Below are 19943 nucleotides of genomic sequence, written 5' to 3'. Positions count from 1 at the left end.
CGATTGTTTCCTTTGTGCGTAAGTTTTCTCCGCAATCATATTGCCTTTATTGTTATTGTGAGCCATATCTCTCTCTCTCTCTCTCTCCTCTCCTCTTTCTCTCTCGTTTCTCTTAAGTGTTATTGTACTGTTATTGTATTTTAAGTGTAGTTATCTGGTTAGGTAGTCTATGTTATATTGGTAGTGTATGACTTGTATTGTATTATTCTTTTGCAAATAGAACGTTCACATAAGGTGTTAGAACCTCAGCAGGGTGTCTGTGTCTCTCTAGCTGGTACAAAGGGTTTCTGAATTCTAAATCGCTCTAACAGCATTTACATTAACAAGGTTAAGCAGCGTTATATCGCTGCAGTATTTCAGTAGTAAAGTTTTACAATACAAACTCAATCATAGTGTGTTGCATACAAGGGTTACAGTGTAAGCATAATCTGTGTTTAAAGTTTATAAAGGTTACTGTCTGTATGCTCACTGTGGGTATTCCGTACACCCAGCACAGCGTGTGTACTTTATTTGCGTACCATGTGCGAGGTCTTCATACGCAAATAGCGTACGGAGTGCGTAGCATGTGCACATGGTTTAGCAGCCATTACGGCTACACGGTATTAATATATAGCTAATGTTAAAAGGTAGATATTTGACTCTATCAACACAGAAGGGGCTCACCAACGTTTCGGTCCTATATTAGGACCTTTCTCAAGGTATATGCCAGTCAATCCATATTCAGAGTATCAGTGGCAACAACAGCAGCTTCAAGGAGGAACCAGGACCTGCATAATGCCTCCCAGGTCCCCTATATATACCTAAATGCTAATGGACACCGGAATCATATGTCTCAGTGGCCGCCGCGTCACTTCCGGTTAGACCGGAAGTTGTGTACCATCGGCGCCGCGCTGTATAAACAGCCTAGTCAATCACCATAACTAGCAATGTTAGACTCCCTTCTAGGCAGCCTTCCCAGTTGTACAGTGTAATCTGCGGCCGGCCGAGTAGTTTCCCCGGCTCGACCGCTGGTTGCTATGGTAACGCGTAATGCCGCTAGGTCACTTCCGGTCTAAACCGGAAGTAGTGCGTTCCACGCTCGTAGTGTTATGCGTGTCAGGCAGTTATCATGTTCACTGACAGGGGACTTTTACAAACATGTAGTGGCATAAGAGTAAAGGATGTAGAAGTGGTAATACAAGGGAGTGTTGGTCGGTATAACGGAGACCTGGGAGACTACACATAGTATTATAAATATAAGTCAAATCATAACATACATAATAGTGTGCGCTACGCGCGTCACACCAATGCAGAAATAAAACTGACATATGCCAAATAAGGTTTAAAGTCAATTGTGTATAAACGTTACCCTAGGCGAGCCTTCGCCCCAGGGATATATATACATAAATATGCAACAAGGATTCAGGGCAGAGGGGCTGCCCACCCGGGTCAAGTCAGAGATACCCAGTCCTACTTAGGGCACATCTTAGGGCCCAGTTGTGACCAGTAAGGTGTTTTAGCAGTGTGTCATGCGCAGATGACCCCTCAGGGGGATGGTGTAGTAGTGCGAACTAAAGTCTTGCCGCCAGCCCAGATATAGGGTTGGGGCTGTGCTGTGAAGTTTGGGTACAGTCATTATGGGTATATAAATCGAAGATCGCCAATGTCGACTGAACCAGGTCACAAATCGTGCCAGCTTGAATCTTAATCAGGTAAGTCTGTGGCAGATGTCCAAAAAGGAAGGAAGCAGGTAGAATGAGAACTTCCACGCAGCTAGCCGAGAAATATTGAGAGAGGATTATTTTCATTCTCCCTCTAGGAGCAATCGTATCTAGTCTATGGATCCAATAGCTTTCTCTTCGTTTCAAAGTCAGAGTACGGTCTCCTCCGCGGGCGGGTGAAGGTACCCAATCAATCAGCTTACACCTGAGATTGGATACCTGGTGTTGATGTGCCAAAAAGTGTCTTGGTACTGGTTGTTCTGCCTTCTTGGATTCAATTGCTTGGTGGATGGTGGTCCTAAGATTGGCCATCCTATCACGGAACCGTCTTGATGTCATCCCGACATAATATAACCCGCAAGGGCATGTGAGGATGTAAATGACATGGTCCATAAGACAATGTAGTTTGTATTTGATCTTGATTGGACGTCCAGAATGTGGATGGGGAAAAGTGGGGCCGGTAAGCATGCTCCGGCACGTGGTGCAGCCGGTGCATTTGAAGCATCCCGGTTTCTGCTCTTGCAGCCAAGTTGTCCTACTCGGAGCAGTCGGGGTCGCTGTCTGTCTTAATAGGAGTTGTTTTAGGTTCGGTGATTTTCGATACGCCATCATTGGTGGTCGTGTATTTTTTGCCTTCAGTGAAGTATCCGTTGTAATGATGGGCCACCTCTTACGGAGGGCTTTGTTAATCTTACCGGACTCGCTATCGAATGTCGTGGTGAAGACCATCCTATCAGTGTTGGTATTCAAACTTGAGGTAACGATGTGGGCACTTGTGTCTGTTGTGTCCAGTGCTGTAAATTTTACACGGGCTTTGTGTAGACATTGTTGTACACAGCCATCTGAGTACCCACATTCTCGGAATCTCATCGACATCTCCTTCAACTGTTGTTCCATGTTCACTGGGTAGGAGTTATTCCTCATAACCCTCAAAAATTGGGAGATGGGCAGATTCTCTTTGAGTGCTGGTGGATGTTGGCTGGTAGAAAGAAGGAGGGTGTTCCTGTCGGTGGGCTTCCTGAAGAGCGTCGTGTTGATCACATGGTCTTCTATTGAGACCGTGATGTCAAGGAAATTAATATGGTGGTCATCAATCTGGTGTGTAAATTTCACCGGGTTTTCCAGTTTATTCAGCGCCTCAACCATCAGGTTAAACATCTCAGTTGTTCCAGTCCAGAGAATAAAGATATCATCGATGAAACGTTTGTACATCAAAATGTGAGCCCCATATGCTGGTAGGATGTGCTTCTTCTCGTAGGCCGCCATGAAGATATTAGCGTATGCCGGCGCCAAATTAGAACCCATAGCGGTCCCGGATTGTTGTACATAATACTTGTCCAGGTAGAAGTGATTGAGCTTCAAAGCTGCTTCAGCTAGTTGAATGATGAAGTCAATCGGTGGGTTGGCCAGAGGGTGGGTATCGAGGGCCTCCCTTAATGCTTGCAGTCCGTCTTCATGAGGAATAATGGTGTATAGTGAGCATACGTCCATAGTTGCCAATCTGACATCTCCACATAGTTGTGGTAGTTCAGAGAGTTTGGTGAGGAAATCCATAGTATCCCTGATGTCGCTATCTGACTGTTGTACTATTGGTTGCAAAAATGAGTCCACATAAACTGCCAATGGTTGCAGCAGTGAATGTCTTGCCGAAATGATTGGCCTACCTGGTGGATGAGAGAGTGTTTTATGGACTTTGGGTAAGGTGTAAATAATGGGGCACACTGGGTGAGGAACCGTGAGAAAGTCAAAGGTGTGTTTATCGATCCACTTGGATTGGAGGCTATGTTGTAATAGCCGATCCACTTGGTTTTTGAAATTGGGGATAGGGTTGGTAGCACAACCTAAATAGGTAGTTGTATCGGCTAACTGTCTGCAAATCTCCTTGTTATAGTCACCCCACTCCTGCACAACGATCGCTCCCCCCTTGTCTGCTGGTCTAATGACGATAGAGGTATCATCTCGGAGTGTTCTTAGTGCCTGCCTTTCCCGTTTGGAAAGGTTGTCATAGGGCTTCCTAGGAGTACCTGTGCTAATATCCTGTTCTACCAATCGAATGTACGTCTTTATGCTGGGGTTGGAGGAGGGTGGATCGTATGTCGATGGTGGACGAAAGGGGGACCTATTGTCAAGGCTGCTATCCCCATAGTGTTCACGGAGCCTCAGTTTGCGCCCAAATTTGTACATGTCGATGGTCGTCTCAAAGGGTTTATGTGGACACATGGGTACAAAAGACAGGCCACGGGAGAGAAGGCTCAATGTGGCCTCATCAAGTGGTCTATCTGTCAAATTGAAGACTAAACTTTGTTTTTGTCCCTGCACCTTCGCCATATGTCGCCCCTTCCTTGGGTGTGGTCTGCGCGTCCCCCGCTGGGGGGTAGACCTGCGTCTAAACTCTGTCCTAAAAAAGCTGTGTTACGAGGTCGACGATTATCAATCTGCTCTGTATCCGAAGTGGAGGCAGATGATCCAGTATCCGAGGTGGCGTACTGTCGCCGACCCTGACGCCGTTGTAGGAATCCTCTCTGTGGTCTAGTAGGTCTTGAGTCACCTAGTAGCCACCTATACACCGTGTGGTTCTGGTAGTCAGATACCACCGTAGCCAATTTGCTCCGCTTGAATGCGGTAAGTTCTTTCTTATAGTTGTCAATTTGAGTTTTTAGTTTTTCTAAGTGGTTACAGGTTTTATCATTCCTGATGGTGGAAAGGTGGGTGTTGTTAAATGTGTCAATCTGGGTCTTAACTCTGTTTAATTCGGAGCCTACCTCCTCAATTACTAGCAACATTAAATATAGAGAACATTTATTAAGTACCCCACACCAGCGGCTGCAAAACGTGGGGTTATTTCTCCCTATAGTAGGAATGTTGCTGACTCGGAACCCTCTAGGGATTTGTTTTTTACGATGATACTCAGATAAGAATTGACCATGAAGGTTAAGGTCAATTTCCCTCTTACTGAGTCTTAATAGCTGGTGGTATAGATCAGTAGTCGTTTCTGCAGGAAGTGTATCAAATTCAATCTGGTCAAAGAGTACTTTCTCAGCATCGTCATCTGTCAGTGATACAATGCCGTGTTCAGCCTGTGACAGTAGATTGTCATCCAGAAAGCTGGCTCCGCCCTGGGCCATCGTCTTGTACCCCAAGAGGTGTACGTCTCACGTGGATTAGACTACAGTACCCAATCTTCCCGGAGGTCTCCCTTACCGGTACTACCTGGGCCCGCACTGCTTGGCTTCCAAGTTCAGAAGGAATTGGGCATTGCCAATGCGGTATGACTGTAGTTACAGGTACACAGAGTAGACTACTGGTCACAGGAGTCTGAGATGACTCAACCTCTGAGACACGTGTGAAAACACGGATGAAACTAAACAGGTAACGTGTGAATAAGACGTGCTATGTGCAGATCATGCAGAATGCCTGGTTCACAATCAAACAAATGTAGTGGGTGCAGGAAAAGATACACTCGGCATGCTAAGTATACCCAAATAATATGTAGGGGAAGTCCCACACTCTCACCCAACACAGGTAACGGCTGGGGTGCCAAATCAAAGTCTAATCCAATCACAGGTTCAGACTCATTAGTACAATACAGTGTTTCTCCACACTTCAGTGGAGAAAGATAGCACTCTCCAGACTTGCAAGATATAATATAAACAATAAAGTCATTTATTCAAAAACTTGGTTCCATGTAACTTAATGTCACAAATACAGTATATACACAGAAGGGGCTCACCAACGTTTCGGTCTTATATTAGGACCTTTCTCAAGGTATATGCCAGTCAATCCATATTCAGAGTATCAGTGGCAACAACAGCAGCTTCAAGGAGGAACCAGGCATAATGCCTCCCAGGTCCCCTATATATACCTAAATGCTAATGGACACCGGAATCATATGTCTCAGTGGCCGCCGCGTCACTTCCGGTTAGACCGGAAGTTGTGTACCATCGGCGCCGCGCTGTATAAACAGCCTAGTCAATCACCATAACTAGCAATGTTAGACTCCCTTCTAGGCAGCCTTCCCAGTTGTACAGTGTAATCTGCGGCCGCTGCGGTCAGCCGAGTAGTTTCCCCGGCTCGACCGCTGGTTGCTATGGTAACGCGTAATGCCGCTAGGTCACTTCCGGTCTAAACCGGAAGTAGTGCGTTCCACGCTCGTAGTGTTATGCGTGTCAGGCAGTGATCATGTTCACTGACAGGGGACTTTTACAAACATGTAGTGGCATAAGAGTAAAGGATGTAGAAGTGGTAATACAAGGGAGTGTTGGTCGGTATAACGGAGACCTGGGAGACTACACATAGTATTATAAATATAAGTCAAATCATAACATACATAATAGTGTGCGCTACGTGTGTCACACCAATGCAGAAATAAAACTGATATATGCCAAACAAGGTTTAAAGTCAATTGTGTATAAACGTTACCCTAGGCGAGCCTTCGCCCCAGGGATATATATACATAAATATGCAACAAGGAATCAGGGCAGAGGGGCTGCCCACCCGGGTCAAGTCAGAGATACCCAGTCCTACTTAGGGCACATCTTAGGGCCCAGTTGTGACCAGTAAGGTGTTTTAGCAGTGTGTCATGCGCAGATGACCCCTCAGGGTGATGGTGTAGTAGTGCGAACTAAAGTCTTGCCGCCAGCCCAGATACTCTTATGCCACTACATGTTTGTAAAAGTCCCCTGTCAGTGAACATGATCACTGCCTGACAGGCATAACACTACGAGCGTGGAACGCACTACTTCCGGTTTAGACCGGAAGTGACCTAGCGGCATTACGCGTTACCATAGCAACCAGCGGTCGAGCCGGGGAGACTACTCGGCTGACCGCAGCGGCCGCAGATTACACTGTACAACTGGGAAGGCTGCCTAGAAGGGAGTCTAACATTGCTAGTTATGGTGATTGACTAGGCTGTTTATACAGCGCGGCGCCGATGGTACACAACTTCCGGTCTAACCGGAAGTGACGCGGCGGCCACTGAGACATATGATTCCGGTGTCCATTAGCATTTAGATATATATAGGGGACCTGGGAGGCATTATGCAGGTCCTGGTTCCTCCTTGAAGCTGCTGTTGTTGCCACTGATACTCTGAATATGGATTGACTGGCATATACCTTGAGAAAGGTCCTAATATAGGACCGAAACGTTGGTGAGCCCCTTCTGTGTATATACTGTATTTGTGACATTAAGTTACATGGAACCAAGTTTTTGAATAAATGACTTTATTGTTTATACTATATCTTGCAAGTCTGGAGAGTGCTATCTTTCTCCACTAAAGTGTGGAGAAACACTGTATTATATATATATATATATATATCAGGGACGTGCAGTCAGGGGAGGCAGGGGAGGCAGTGCCTACCCTGTCATTCTCCCCTGTCATTAATGATTACAATAATATAAAGAAGATACTTCTGACACATATTCTGTGTCCTAAGTATATGCTTTATATTATTTTAATCATTTCTACATTTTCAAACAGGTGAATTTTTTTTTTAGAGGCATCGAGAGCGGTGCCTCCTGTAGATAATGACAAAGGTCCGGAAGCGGGGGCGGGCAGGGGGCGGGGCCAAGGAGAGGGCTGTAAAAGCCCATTAAAAAAAACAGGAAAAGCGGCACCAGTGTGAGTGCCTCAGTGACAGGGGCGTGCTTTCTGCCCATATGAAAGCACGCCCCTGCATCTGAGGCAGATATGATTGGGCACTGTCCGATCCTCCTTCCTCCGGCCAGACCCGCATCACCCACACACCGCCGGCGCCGCCGCTCATCACCCCCGACCCCTTTCCCCCTCACCTGGTGCTGACCTCTCCTCCTGACTAGGCGGCCGCGTAGAGCTATGCGCCGCTAATCACCCGCACACCGCCGGCGCCGCTCATCCCCCGCCCGCTCACCGTCAGTGCTGCCCTTCCCCCGCAACCACCGCTGGTGCCTCTCATCTCATGGTGTGCTGCTCATCTCCCCCCCTCCCCCCCCCCGCTCAGTGCACTGCTAGTGAGTGTTGCTCATCTCTCCCCATCCCCCCGCTCACCTGGTGCTGCTTATCATCTTCTCCCCCCCCCCTCCGCTCACCTGGTGCTGCTCATCTCCCCCCTGCTCACCATCACTGCAGCTCATTTCTCCCCCCCCCAACCACCACAAGTGCTTCTCATCTCCCCCCCGCTCGGTGCTAGTGCTGCCCGTCTCTCCCCCCAAACCCCCCCCCCCCCCACTCACCTGGTGCTGCTCATCTCTCCCGCCCCAACCACCACTAGTGCTTCTCATCTCCCCCCCGCTCGGTGCTAGTGCTGCCCGTCTCCAAACCCCCCCCCTCCCGTCTCCGCTCACCTGGTGCTGCTCATCACCTCCCCCCGCTACCCTGGTGCTGCTCATCCCCCCCCCGCTCACCATCAGTGCAGCTCATCTCTCCTCTCATCTCCCCCCCCCCCCCCCCTCTCAGTGCCAGTGCTGCTCATCTCTCCTCCCCCCACCCCCTGCTCACCTGGTGCTGCTCATTACCTCCCCCCACCCCACTCATCTGGTGCTGCTCATCTACCCCCCCCCACCACCCGCTCACTGTCAGTGCTGCTCATCTCCCAACCCCCCCACCCCCTAAACAACCGCTGGTGCTGCACATCCCCCCTCCCGCTCAGTGCCAAAGCTGCTCATCTCTCCCTCCACGCTCACCGCCAGTGCTCATCATCCCCCCCCCCCGCTCGCTGCCAGTGCTGGTCATCTCCCCCCCCCCCCCGCTCACTGCCAGTGCTGCTCATCTTCCCCACAGCCCCCACCCCTCCTTCCGCTCACCGCCAGTGCTTCTCACTTCCCATCCCGCTCACTGCCAGTGCTTCTCACTTCCCACCCCGCTCACTGCCAGTGCTTCTCACTTCCCACCCCGCTCACTGCCAGTGCTGTTCATCTTCCCCCCAGCCCACTCCCTGCTCACTGCCAGTGCTGCTCATCTCCCCCCGCTCACTGCCAGTGCTGCTCATCTTCCCCACAGACTACTCCCCCCCCCCCCCCCCCGCTCACCGCCAGTGCTGCTCATCTCCCCCCTCCACCTCACTACCGCCCGCCGTTCACTTGCCAGCTGAGCTGAGCTGGGCTGTCAGCTGGAGGGAGCGCAGAAGAAGTTGCAGAGGCTTGGCCGCAGCATCTGGGATTATGTGAGAGGCCACAGCCGCTATTGACAGACACTGGTGACTGGTGAGTAGCTTGTAAATTCCCAAACTCTCCCCACCCAGTGGCGCCGGGACGTAATTACGTCGCCGTGGCTGCACACGCAACAGACCAGGAGGCTGACTGTGAGCTGGGGGTGGAGCCGCGAGCTGAGGAATTTACTGCCCATGGCTCCACCCCCAGCTCACAGTCAGCCTCCTGGTCTCTGGGGTATTGGGCGCCTGGGGGAAGCTGTAGTGCCAGCCCGTGCCCAGGGCTTCACTGACACTATCCTGCGCTCACCCCCCGCTGGCAGCTCATTGAGTGTCGGCCGGGGGAAGCTGCAGTGCTGTGCCTGGGGCTCCGCTGAGACTGCTGCGCTCACCCCCGCTGGCGACTTATGTGATGTATGTATACACCACATGAGCCACCAGCGGGGGTGAGCGCAGCATAGTCATACGCCAGATGTGAATTTCGGCTCATTCAGTGTGCTATAATGTGAATTCCGGCTCATTCAGTATGCTATAATGTGAATGTCGGCTCATTCAGTGTGCTACAAGGTGAATTTCGGCTCATTCAGTGTGCTACAATGTGAATTCCGGCTCATTCAGTGTGCTACAATGTGAATTCCGGCTCATTCAGTGTGCTACAATGTGAATTCCGGCTCATTCAGTGTGCTGCAATGTGAATTCCGGCTCATTCATTGTGCTACAATGTGAATTCCGGCTCATTCAGTGTGATACAAGGTGAATTTCGGCTCATTCAGTGTGATACAAGGTGAATTTCGGCTCATTCAGTGTGCTACAATGTGAATTTCGGCTCATTCAGTGTGCTACAAGGTGAATTTCGGCTCATTCAGTGTGCTACAAGGTGAATTTCGGCTCATTCAGTGTGCTACAAGGTGAATTTCGGCTCATTCAGTGTGCTACAATGTGAATTTCGGCTCATTCAGTGTGCTACAAGGTGAATTTCGGCTCATTCAGTGTGCTACAATGTGAATTGCGGCTCATTCAGTGTGCTACAATCTGAATTGCGGCTCATTCAGTGTGCTACAATGTGAATTTCAGCTCATTCAGTGTGCTATAATGTGAGTTTCGGCTCATTCAGTGTGCTATAATGTGAGTTTCGGCTCATGTGTGCTATAATGTGAATTTCAGCTCATTCAGTGTGCTATAATGTGAGTTTCGGCTCATTATCTGTGCTATAATGTGAATTGGGCACCAGTACTAGACAGTATAAGGGGTTCTACTATTGTGGGGTATATGGTGTGGTAAACTACATGGAAGGACACGCACCCCTTGTGAGTGGCCATGCCCCCTTATCAGGAGCGCACGCGCCTCCGGCGCGCACATAATTGCAACCTTCACTTTTCCATATCCCCACTTCAAAATTCCACTTCGACCACTGTGAGGGATGGTATCAGAATCCTGGCACTTCAAATGACGGTCAGAATACCGACAGCGTCATCCCGATGTGCAGGATCCCAACAACCCCCCCAACCCTGGCCTGCAGTCTGTTTCTAAACTGCGCCAGGTAGAGCCCATTCCTAAACTGGTACTGCTGGCCAGGGATGACTCTGCTTGTCTCCAGTCTCCATCACAAGCAGCAGTGCAGCTGTTGGGAGACCTGCTGCTGCTGGCGGAGAATGGAGGTGAGCAGAGTCTGTCCCCATGCTGTCCGAGAGGAGGCTCTGGAAGCTGCTCCCTACTGCTTTAGTGCAGGTAGAAGGAGACTCAAGCACAGCAGGCACAGCCAGGGGCGGTGATGACAGGATATAGTGCTATGGATTGTATGAGGAAGGGGGCCCCAAATCCGTGTGTTGCTTAGGGCTCCATGAGGTCTAAACTCGCCTCTGGTAGCAGCCATAGCGGCGGCTTTAGTGGGCATGCCTCACCAGCCACTGACCTCACTGCACGCCACTGATATATATATATATATATATATATATAGTTACCAAATGTCTTTTTCAAAGAAAGGGCGAGGCGGCACTCCCACAAATTGAAATCAAGCTGGTGTATTTAGGCAATCATCATAATCTCAGATGGGTGGATGTCGACGTTTCAAGGCTCGCAGGCCTTTTCGTCAGGACGTGAATACAAGTGAAAAATTCCTAGAAACATATCTCATTACTGTGTCAGTCTTACCTTTAAATAAGAGTGTGCAGTCCGGTACACGGACGCCCGCTGCTCCCGCCTGGCCGGAAGTGAGGAGGGTCCCATACTGACGTGTTTCCTGTCAGACGGTTACCTCGGAGACGCTGTAGCTTCGGAAACACCGTGGCCACACGCGTCCTACTCCGTTGCCTGGGTAACAGCGCCGCGGCCGCCACTCGTTCCAGCACATAAATACACAATGTGAAAGCATCGTGATACATTATGTATAGATACATCGGTGTATACATAGTGTTAAAAAATGTGAAACATACAACATATATAATTAAAAATTGGTATATCGGAGAATACATCAACTGCACTTTAGTTAAAAAATTCCATTAATAATTCAATTAATAACTAAATCATAGACAAAACACCTTATATACAGTATATTCACTTAATATTCATAATATTATTCTTTAAATACCCGCTGGTTTATAGCAACTCTCAGAATTACAGGAATATATTCCAGGAAATTTTTTCGTTAAGGCCTCTAGGTGAAATGGTGTCCAAAATATATATCCATTTTGATTCACACTGACTAAGGCGTTTCTTACTGTCACCACCTCTAATATCATTAGGAATGTGATCTATTATTTTGTACCTTAAAGAGGCTAAAGTGTGTTGAGCTTCCTTGAAATGGCGAGCCACCGGTTGGTCGCAATCTTTATTCTCCAATGCTGCTTTTATAGCCGAGCGATGTAAAGCCATACGCTCTCTAAATGTGCGAATAGTCTGACCAACATAATATAGCCCGCAGGGGCACATAATAATATACACTACAAATTGCATCATGCAATTTAAGACATGATTAATCTTAAATTTACGGCCCGTATGTGGATGTTTAAAATATACTCCGGGTTCCATAAAACTGCACGTCGTGCATGATGCACATTTGTAACAACCCAACTTCTTTTTCTGTAACAGGAAAGAGCTACTGGGACTGACGGGTACATGCATGATTGATGAATTTAACATCAGTTACAAAACCTAATTGGAGGATAAAAAACATAAAGCGACCTGGGAAAAGCTCGCACAACAATGTGAGTCCTATCGACAAGAGTTACTGAAATTTAAAAAAGCAAATTGACCGTGGTACAAACTGACTATGAGGATCAAAGGGTGTACCATTGGTTGTCGGGTACTACTACCAAGGGCAATCGTTCATATAACCGCCCTCGTACATCTCAAGATAGAAGACAACAACGAGGAAACCAATCCAACAGTGATAGCGACTTCAATGTCAATGATTCTGATGAAACTCACTCATAAAGAACGCCTGTGAGTAGATTTACCCGGTCAAAAAACGAGGTTCCTGGAACAAGCCCACGCGACGGGGGAGGCAGTCGGAAAGAATATACAAAGCCGCTAATAAACAAGAGCAAGGCCAGGAACTAGTCTTTAATTTATCTTCACGTACCTTGTCGTCTACAGAGATCTCGGTACTCAATAAAGGACTATCATTTATTCCCAGTAATCCACACAACGACCTTAAATGGAAAATTGATCTTCACCGGTTCAATAGATCTCTTCGGATCAAAGAGTTTTTCCAAAACCAATTGCCTGTACAAGATGATCCATTCCGGGACTTTCATAAAAAGTTTTCTAGATCTAAATTTGATCCTGCTTCTAATAATTCTTCTTTAAGAACATTCTCACGTTTGCTAGATGAATCCGTAAATAAATTTGATATGGCGTCCAAAAAACAATTTCATAATCTGGATAGATTACAGAAACAAGCTTTACGGGATTTAAGATCATACCCTGATATTGTTATACGGCCCGCGGAAAAGGGCGGGGCCATAGTTGTTATGGACACTAGCAAATACATTGAGGAAATAGATCAACAGCTAGCAGAGCCAAATACCTATTTGAAATTAACGCAAAACCCGAGTGATCAATATAAGCGTGAACTTGATTTGATCTTAACTACTGCTGTGAGGAACGGAGTTATCAATAAAAAATTGCATGATGCATTGATCCAGTCTCATCCAGTCACCCCTATTTTGTATACGATTCCCAAGGTACACAAGAATGCCCAAAACCCCCCGGATAGGCCGATTATATCGGCGAGAGGGTCTCTTTTACAACCAATATCTCAATTTTTGGACTATTTGTTACAACCGTTAGTGGTTAAACAAAGTACGTTCTTGAAAGATACCACGCAATTTTTGTTAAAGTTAGGCCACATGAAGAATATTCCCAGCGGGGCATTCCTGTGTACCCTGGATGTGAAAAATTTATATACAGTAATACCACATACTATGGGTCTAGACTGTATGAAGCTATTTTTACATTCTAATCATTTTACTGATTTTGATATTTCACTGTTTTTGGAATTACTTAGATTTATCCTTACAAAAAAATTTTTCTTACACAACGGGAAATATTATTTACAGTGCACTGGCTGTGCGATGGGGACGAATGTGGCCCCATCATACGCCAATGTATTTATGTTTGAGCAAGAGCGTAATTTTTACAGATCCATCTATATCTAAAAAGATCATGATGTATACAAGATACATAGATGATCTTTTCATTATTTGGACAGGCTCAGAATCTGAGCTAATAGAGTTGGTAACAAACATTAACTCTTTAAACCATCCGGTAAAATTTACGTTTCAATACAGCCAAACAGAAATCAATTATCTGGATGTATTGGTTAAAATTAAGGAAAACCAATATATTTACGGAAGTTTTCCGTAAACATACAGATCGGAATACTCTGTTACATCACAGTAGTTGTCACTCTCCACCATTAAAAAAAGCTCTCCCAAAATCTCAGATGCTTAGAGTAGCTAGAATCACTAGTAACCCTAGTCAGCTTGCACCTGCCCTTGATCTAGTTTCAGAGAAATTCACTAAGCGAGGATATCCTTTATCCTTATTAGAGGAAACTAAAACAAGTGTTAGCAACCCCGAGACAAAATTTGCTAAAGTCAGAATCAAGGGATAAAAAACAGGATAGGATTCCACTAGTTTCTGAATACACTTTGGCTAGCCAGGTTTTACCACGTGCCACCAAAGCATTGTGGCCTATTGTATCAGGTGATAGTGAGTTACCGGTTTTTAAAAATTAAAAATATCATGCCCTGTTACAAAAGGGGTAGAAACTTGCGTGATCTGTTAGTGAAAACTAATATCAGGCATGCCATGTACCCGTCAATCCCAGTAGCTCTTTCCTGTTACAGAAAAAGAAGTTGGGTTGTTACAAATGTGCATCATGCACGACGTGCAGTTTTATGGAAACCGGAGTATGGATTTACATCGCTCGGCTATAAAAGCAGCATTGGAGAATAAAGATTGCGACCAACCGGTGGCTCGCCATTTCAAGGAAGCTCAACACACTTTAGCCTCTTTAAGGTACAAAATAATAGATCACATTCCTAATGATATTAGAGGTGGTGACCGTAAGAAACGCCTTAGTCAGTGTGAATCAAAATGGATATATATTTTGGACACCATTTCACCTAGAGGCCTTAACGAAAAAATTTCCTGGAATATATTCCTGTAATTCTGAGAGTTGCTATAAACCAGCGGGTATTTAAAGAATAATATTATGAATATTAAGTGAATATACTGTATATAAGGTGTTTTGTCTATGATTTAGTTATTAATTGAATTATTAATGGAATTTTTTACCTAAAGTGCAGTTGATGTATTCTCTGATATACCGATTTTTAATTATATATGTTGTATGTTTCACATTTTGTAACACTATCTATACACCGATGTATCTATACATAATGTATCACGATGCTTTCACATTGTGTATTTGTGTGCAGGAACGAGTGGCGGCCGCGGCGCTGTTACCCAGGCAACGGAGTAGGACGCGTGTGGCCACAGTGTTTCCGAAGCTACAGCGTCTCCGAGGTAACCGTCTGACAGGAAACACGTCAGTATGGGACCCTCCTCACTTCCGGCCGGGCGGGAGCAGCAGGCGTCCCTGTACCGGACTGCACACTCTTATTTAAAGGTAAGACTGACACAGTAATGAGATATGTTTCTAAGAATTTTTCACTTGTATTCACGTCCTGACGAAAAGGCCTGCGAGCCTTGAAACGTCGACATCCACCCATCTGAGATTATGATGATTGCCTAAATACACCAGCTTGATTTCAATTTGTGGGAGTGCCGCCTCGTCCTTTTCTTTGAAAAATACATTTGGTAACTATTAAGAATTTGGGATGGCACCACATTTCGATGCAGTATTTATCCAGAGTGCCAAGCTACAGTATATTATATATATATATATATATATACCAGCCAAAAAAATTGGGGAGCATCACACCCCCCCCTCCTTACCCCACGCCCAGTGCCAAAAGATGTCCCCCCCCCAAATTCCCCCCACTTCTGTGGAAGCCAGTCCCCCTAATCTCTTTGAAGAGTGCAGCATAAACTGGGCAGAGCCAGACATACACTGTAGGTACAGATGTGTCCACATACATCTTTGCTATGTCCGGCCATGTATGGCTTGGTTTAACATACCATAGATTCAGAGATTTAGCCATGCCTTGTGATTTTTCTTAACTTGCTTCTTTAATATGTTACTTTATACATATTCTATTATGGCAAACAAAAATTAAAAAATCCATCCACTCGTTACTCATGCAAAACACCTGAGCCATGTTTTGCATGTTGTGCCAAATTTAGCAAATTAGGAAAGATGTAAGTGGACACATCTGTATTATAGGCAAATGCCTATCATTTGGAATGCCTTGTGGCATCCCTACTCTAGGACCAGCCTGTCTCTCACTGGTGGCAAAGTGTATTAATAAGTTTTTTTTATTTTTTTATGAACAATTGCAGTGTAGCCTTTGGCTGATGCAGGAGTGGAATGGGGGGTAGAGTAGGCACTGTGACTGATCACCTGCTCACCCAATTAATTACTTTGACATACTGATTTGACCACCATGGTGACCAGTGTGTGGATGCCGGGGCATGGCGTGGGTGGAGCAGGAGCTAATGAGGAGTAAGTGCAGGCTCCATCAGTCATGGAGAACACTGCTGCTTTTACCTGCTGCGGGCCAATGGAGAAATGATGGCGGTTGAGCCTATGGGAGTGCCGGTAAGGACCCACATCTGTGAACAAGCTGCATCCTCTGGTCTGAACTTCACCAGTGCGTGCTCAATTTAGTCTTAGCAATGCTGCTGACTATATCAATGTAGCTGTCTCTTCTTTCCTCCAGGCACCAGTAAACTGTATGTGTCACCATGTTGACCCCCCGAACAGCTACAGTGTGCGTGTGTCTTATGTGTGTCATTTTGTACCCTACAAGGCCCCAGTGTGTATGTAACCATGTTCCTCCCCAAACTAGTGTGTGTGTGTCATTTTGTACCCAACAAATTCCCACTGTGTATGTATCCATGCCCCCCAACCAAGATAGTGTGTGCCATATTGTACTGTCTTTGGTCACAATGTAACCATTCCCCCCTGTTTCTGCCCCACAGTCTCCAGTGTGCCACCTTGCAACCACTCCCCAATATGTATGTCTTCATATCCCTGTCCAGGCTCCATTATGTATGCCACCATGTCCTACCAGACCCCATGGTGTATGTCATCATGCACAAGCCTCAGTGTGTATGTCACCATATCCCCACCAGGCGCCTGTATATATGTCACTATTCCCCCCACAGGCCCCAGTGTATATCATCATGCCCCCACCAAATCCCAAGTATGTGTGTCACCATATACACCCAGGCCCCAGCATATGTCCTATGCCCCCATGCTCCTAGTGGGTATGGCAACATGCCCCCAGGCCCCAATATGTATGTCACCATGTCCTCCAAGACCCCAGTATGTACATATGTCACCATGCCAAGGTCACAGTGTGTCACCATGGCCTCAGGGTGTATGACAATATATCTTCCCAGGCACCAGTGAACCTCCTGTCACCGTGCACCCCCATCCAGGCTGCAGTGTGTGTGTCACCATATCCCTCCATGGCACTGTATGTATGTCATCATGCCCCCCCCCCCCCTGGTTCTAGGGTGTATGTCAACATGCCACCCTATCTGCATATAAACACTAAGGTTTGTGGTGGGATTATCTGCTAGGGGGCATTAACCAAAGTCTTGAAGTCTTGCCAAATCGGTTAGGGCCATGTCTGAGTGCGGGTCATGGGCAGGACTGATAATCAGTACCCCCTGCTGTAGCTGATCTCTGCATATGCAGTGATCAGCATAATTGTGCTGGGAGGGGAGAAATGTTCCCATCATCGCATGTTTACTTCCGGCGTATGATCCCCAGTTTGAATTCTGGGGCATGATTTTGGGAGTGATGCCGGTGGTGAGAGACTGCCGCATCACTCCCAGGGGGTGGCTACAGCAGGATGAAGTCTATATTGCCCCTCCAGGTCCACTGGTATGGTCTAGTATAAACAAGTCTGTTTTTGAGCAAAAATTCTTTAAAAACGTATGTTGGCATTTTGACATGTCGGCATTTTGAACATGTTGGTATAATGAATGTCGGTATTTTGACCATGTCAGTATTTTGAATGTTGATCAATGGCTGTTGGGATTATGACCATTGTTATTGTGTCTGTCTTTATATCAACTGCTACCCATCATATGTGCTAAGACATTGCCAAGTAATGCACTATTGGCTGCGGTCATATCACATACATTATTGCCAGTTAAGTGGTGAATCCAAACCTTGATCCTAACAATAATGCTCTAACCAAAACTTTAACCCAAACCCCTAATCCAACTGTAACCCCTAACCCTAATAACCACACCCTAGAAAGATAGACAAGATGGCCAAATGGTTCTTACCTGCCTTCAAATTCTATGTTTCTATGACATCATGCAACCCGGGTGGAAAAAAAATAAACTTTTAATGTGTTTCCTGCCAGTCTCCCTCTTTCTGCCTGCGCCCTGCTGAATACAGCACAGTATGTGATCTGGAATACCAAGAATCTTGGAGCCCAGTACAATTGTCTTCCATGAACTCCCCTGTTGCCGGGCCAGCATAGTGCTTTTGAATACCCTTGGACTCTTCTCTAGGTTGTTCTTTTAACTCTGTGGGCCTAATTCGGACCTTATTGCAGCAGTAAAATTGTTCTCCAATGGGCAAAACCATGTGCTCTGCAGGTGGGGCAGATATAACATGTGCAGAGAGAGTTGAATTTGGGTGGGGTGTGTTCAAACTGTAATCTAAATTGCAGTGTAAAAATAAAGCAGCCATTATCAGTGGCAAATGCAGGATTTGCATGGGGGGGTTTCCAGAACTAGGAGAAGCCAAGCACGGGAGGTGACCCAGTATATGCTGGGTCCGTAAAACTAGTGTGTGTGTGTGTGTGTGTGTGTGTGTGTGTGTGTGTGTGTGTGTGTGTGTGTGTGTGTATATATATATATATACACACACACACACACACACACATGTTATATATATATATATATATATATATATATATATATAACAATAGAAGAATTGGCTCCAGGGGGTCGCATCAACTCCCAGTATTCCAACCCCTAATTGGTTAACACTTTTTTTTTAAATAACATGTTCCATCATAAAACATTTATTAAAAACATATTCAAATTAATACACAGGAGATATATTATTCCACACTTTAAGATGTATGACTCTTAGCGCTGAATACAAATGTTGAAGGATCACAACAATCTCCTCCTTCTCCTTATAGTTGGTTCGGAGATAGCTTCACAACGCAGACAACCCAACGCGTTTCGTCTTATACAAAAGACTTCATCAGGGGTATCTCTACAATAGTAAAAAATCTTATCGGAACTAAAAATAATTGTTCCTTAATAAAAAAGCATAATACATTCAATCAAAATATATGAGGAACATATCATTATAATAGAACAAGGATATATCAGAGCAGACAGAATGAAAAGGAAGAAAATTACAATTGAATCTTTGGTCCTACCTCAAGCAGCTGAGAAGTACAGTAGTTTATACAAACAGTATAATGCGACAAAACTTGTTCATACATGCATGATGGAAACTTCAATATAACACAGAGGCTTTCTGATGAACAATCAGTGTGGCCTAATTGGAAAAATATTGACCTCATCATATATACTGAGTGTTCATATTATATATGTAATAAAAATATATCATAATGTCCCCTCACATACCTTGTGGTGAGAACTTGTACAAAAATTCAGAAACCAAGGTACTGAAGGGTCACTTAGAAAGGAAACCTAATAAATTCATATTTAGGGCAAATTAGTGAATGGTCATTATCAGATATTTAATTAGTCAATGATATCAGTTTTGACTTAGGATAATTGATGCATTTTATAATGAAACCGTATTTAAAGAACAACCTCCCTTTTTAGGTATAACATTTATTGGAGGTTTTTAAGACAAAAAAACTCTTGCTGATCACTACTACCATTCTGGCCCATAGCAATTAAATACTCTAATGAGTCCAGCTGTTTCATTGATTGACATAATGAAAGTGCTGATCATTAAACCCAGACTCTAAAAAGTGCTGGAATGAATTATCAAAGAATAAACTTTTAATTACATACTGTCACAAAATCAAAAGAGATGTGAAAGTGAATATATCCAACCATTGAAAGCACTAAAGTGCAATATTGCAAATATACATGAATAAACTATACATAGTGACATTTACAAATTTAAACAGAGCTTTGTTCAGAATGATGCCATATTCCCTCACCTTCTATATATCTGCAGTGGACGCTCAGTACCTGTGCAATGAAGCACCAGACTAAATGTTACCCCTTATAAAGGGAAAGGTGATGATGTCATCACATATCCTATTTTGATTGGTGCACAAATAAAGGCTAATTATAGGCTGATTATTAATGGTATAAACTAACCAACCTATGAATTTTATCCTCTTATCATTAGGATTGATTCACTATAATAATCCTCACCCTTATATCCACCCAATATAAGTAAAAGTTTAATTGTTATATGACCCACAATGCATTGCAGTGTGAGTCTCATTGAAAGCTGCTTTT

The 19943-nt window shown here is 45.4% G+C and overlaps 1 long non-coding RNA gene and 1 pseudogene across 1 annotated transcript; both read right to left on the bottom strand.

The window, feature by feature from the left end:
• Nucleotides 1-4863: 4863 nt before the first annotated feature.
• On the bottom strand, nucleotides 4864-4980 carry LOC134971466 (5S ribosomal RNA; annotated as a pseudogene).
• Nucleotides 4981-18489: 13509 nt separating this feature from the next.
• Nucleotides 18490-19667, bottom strand: LOC134969979 (uncharacterized). The gene is made up of 4 exons (XR_010189598.1): nucleotides 19637-19667; nucleotides 19086-19151; nucleotides 18875-18996; nucleotides 18490-18705 (listed from the first exon to the last, which is right to left on the bottom strand). It is a non-coding gene; the product is annotated as an uncharacterized LOC134969979 (long non-coding RNA).
• Between the last annotated feature and the right edge of the window lie 276 nt (nucleotides 19668-19943).

Source organism: Pseudophryne corroboree, chromosome 11 (genome assembly GCF_028390025.1).
Source record: "Pseudophryne corroboree isolate aPseCor3 chromosome 11, aPseCor3.hap2, whole genome shotgun sequence".
In the NCBI taxonomy this organism is placed as follows: Eukaryota; Metazoa; Chordata; class Amphibia; order Anura; family Myobatrachidae; genus Pseudophryne; species Pseudophryne corroboree.
The sequence above is the reverse complement of the archived record's forward strand: the minus strand, read 5'-3'. Positions and strand labels throughout refer to the sequence as shown.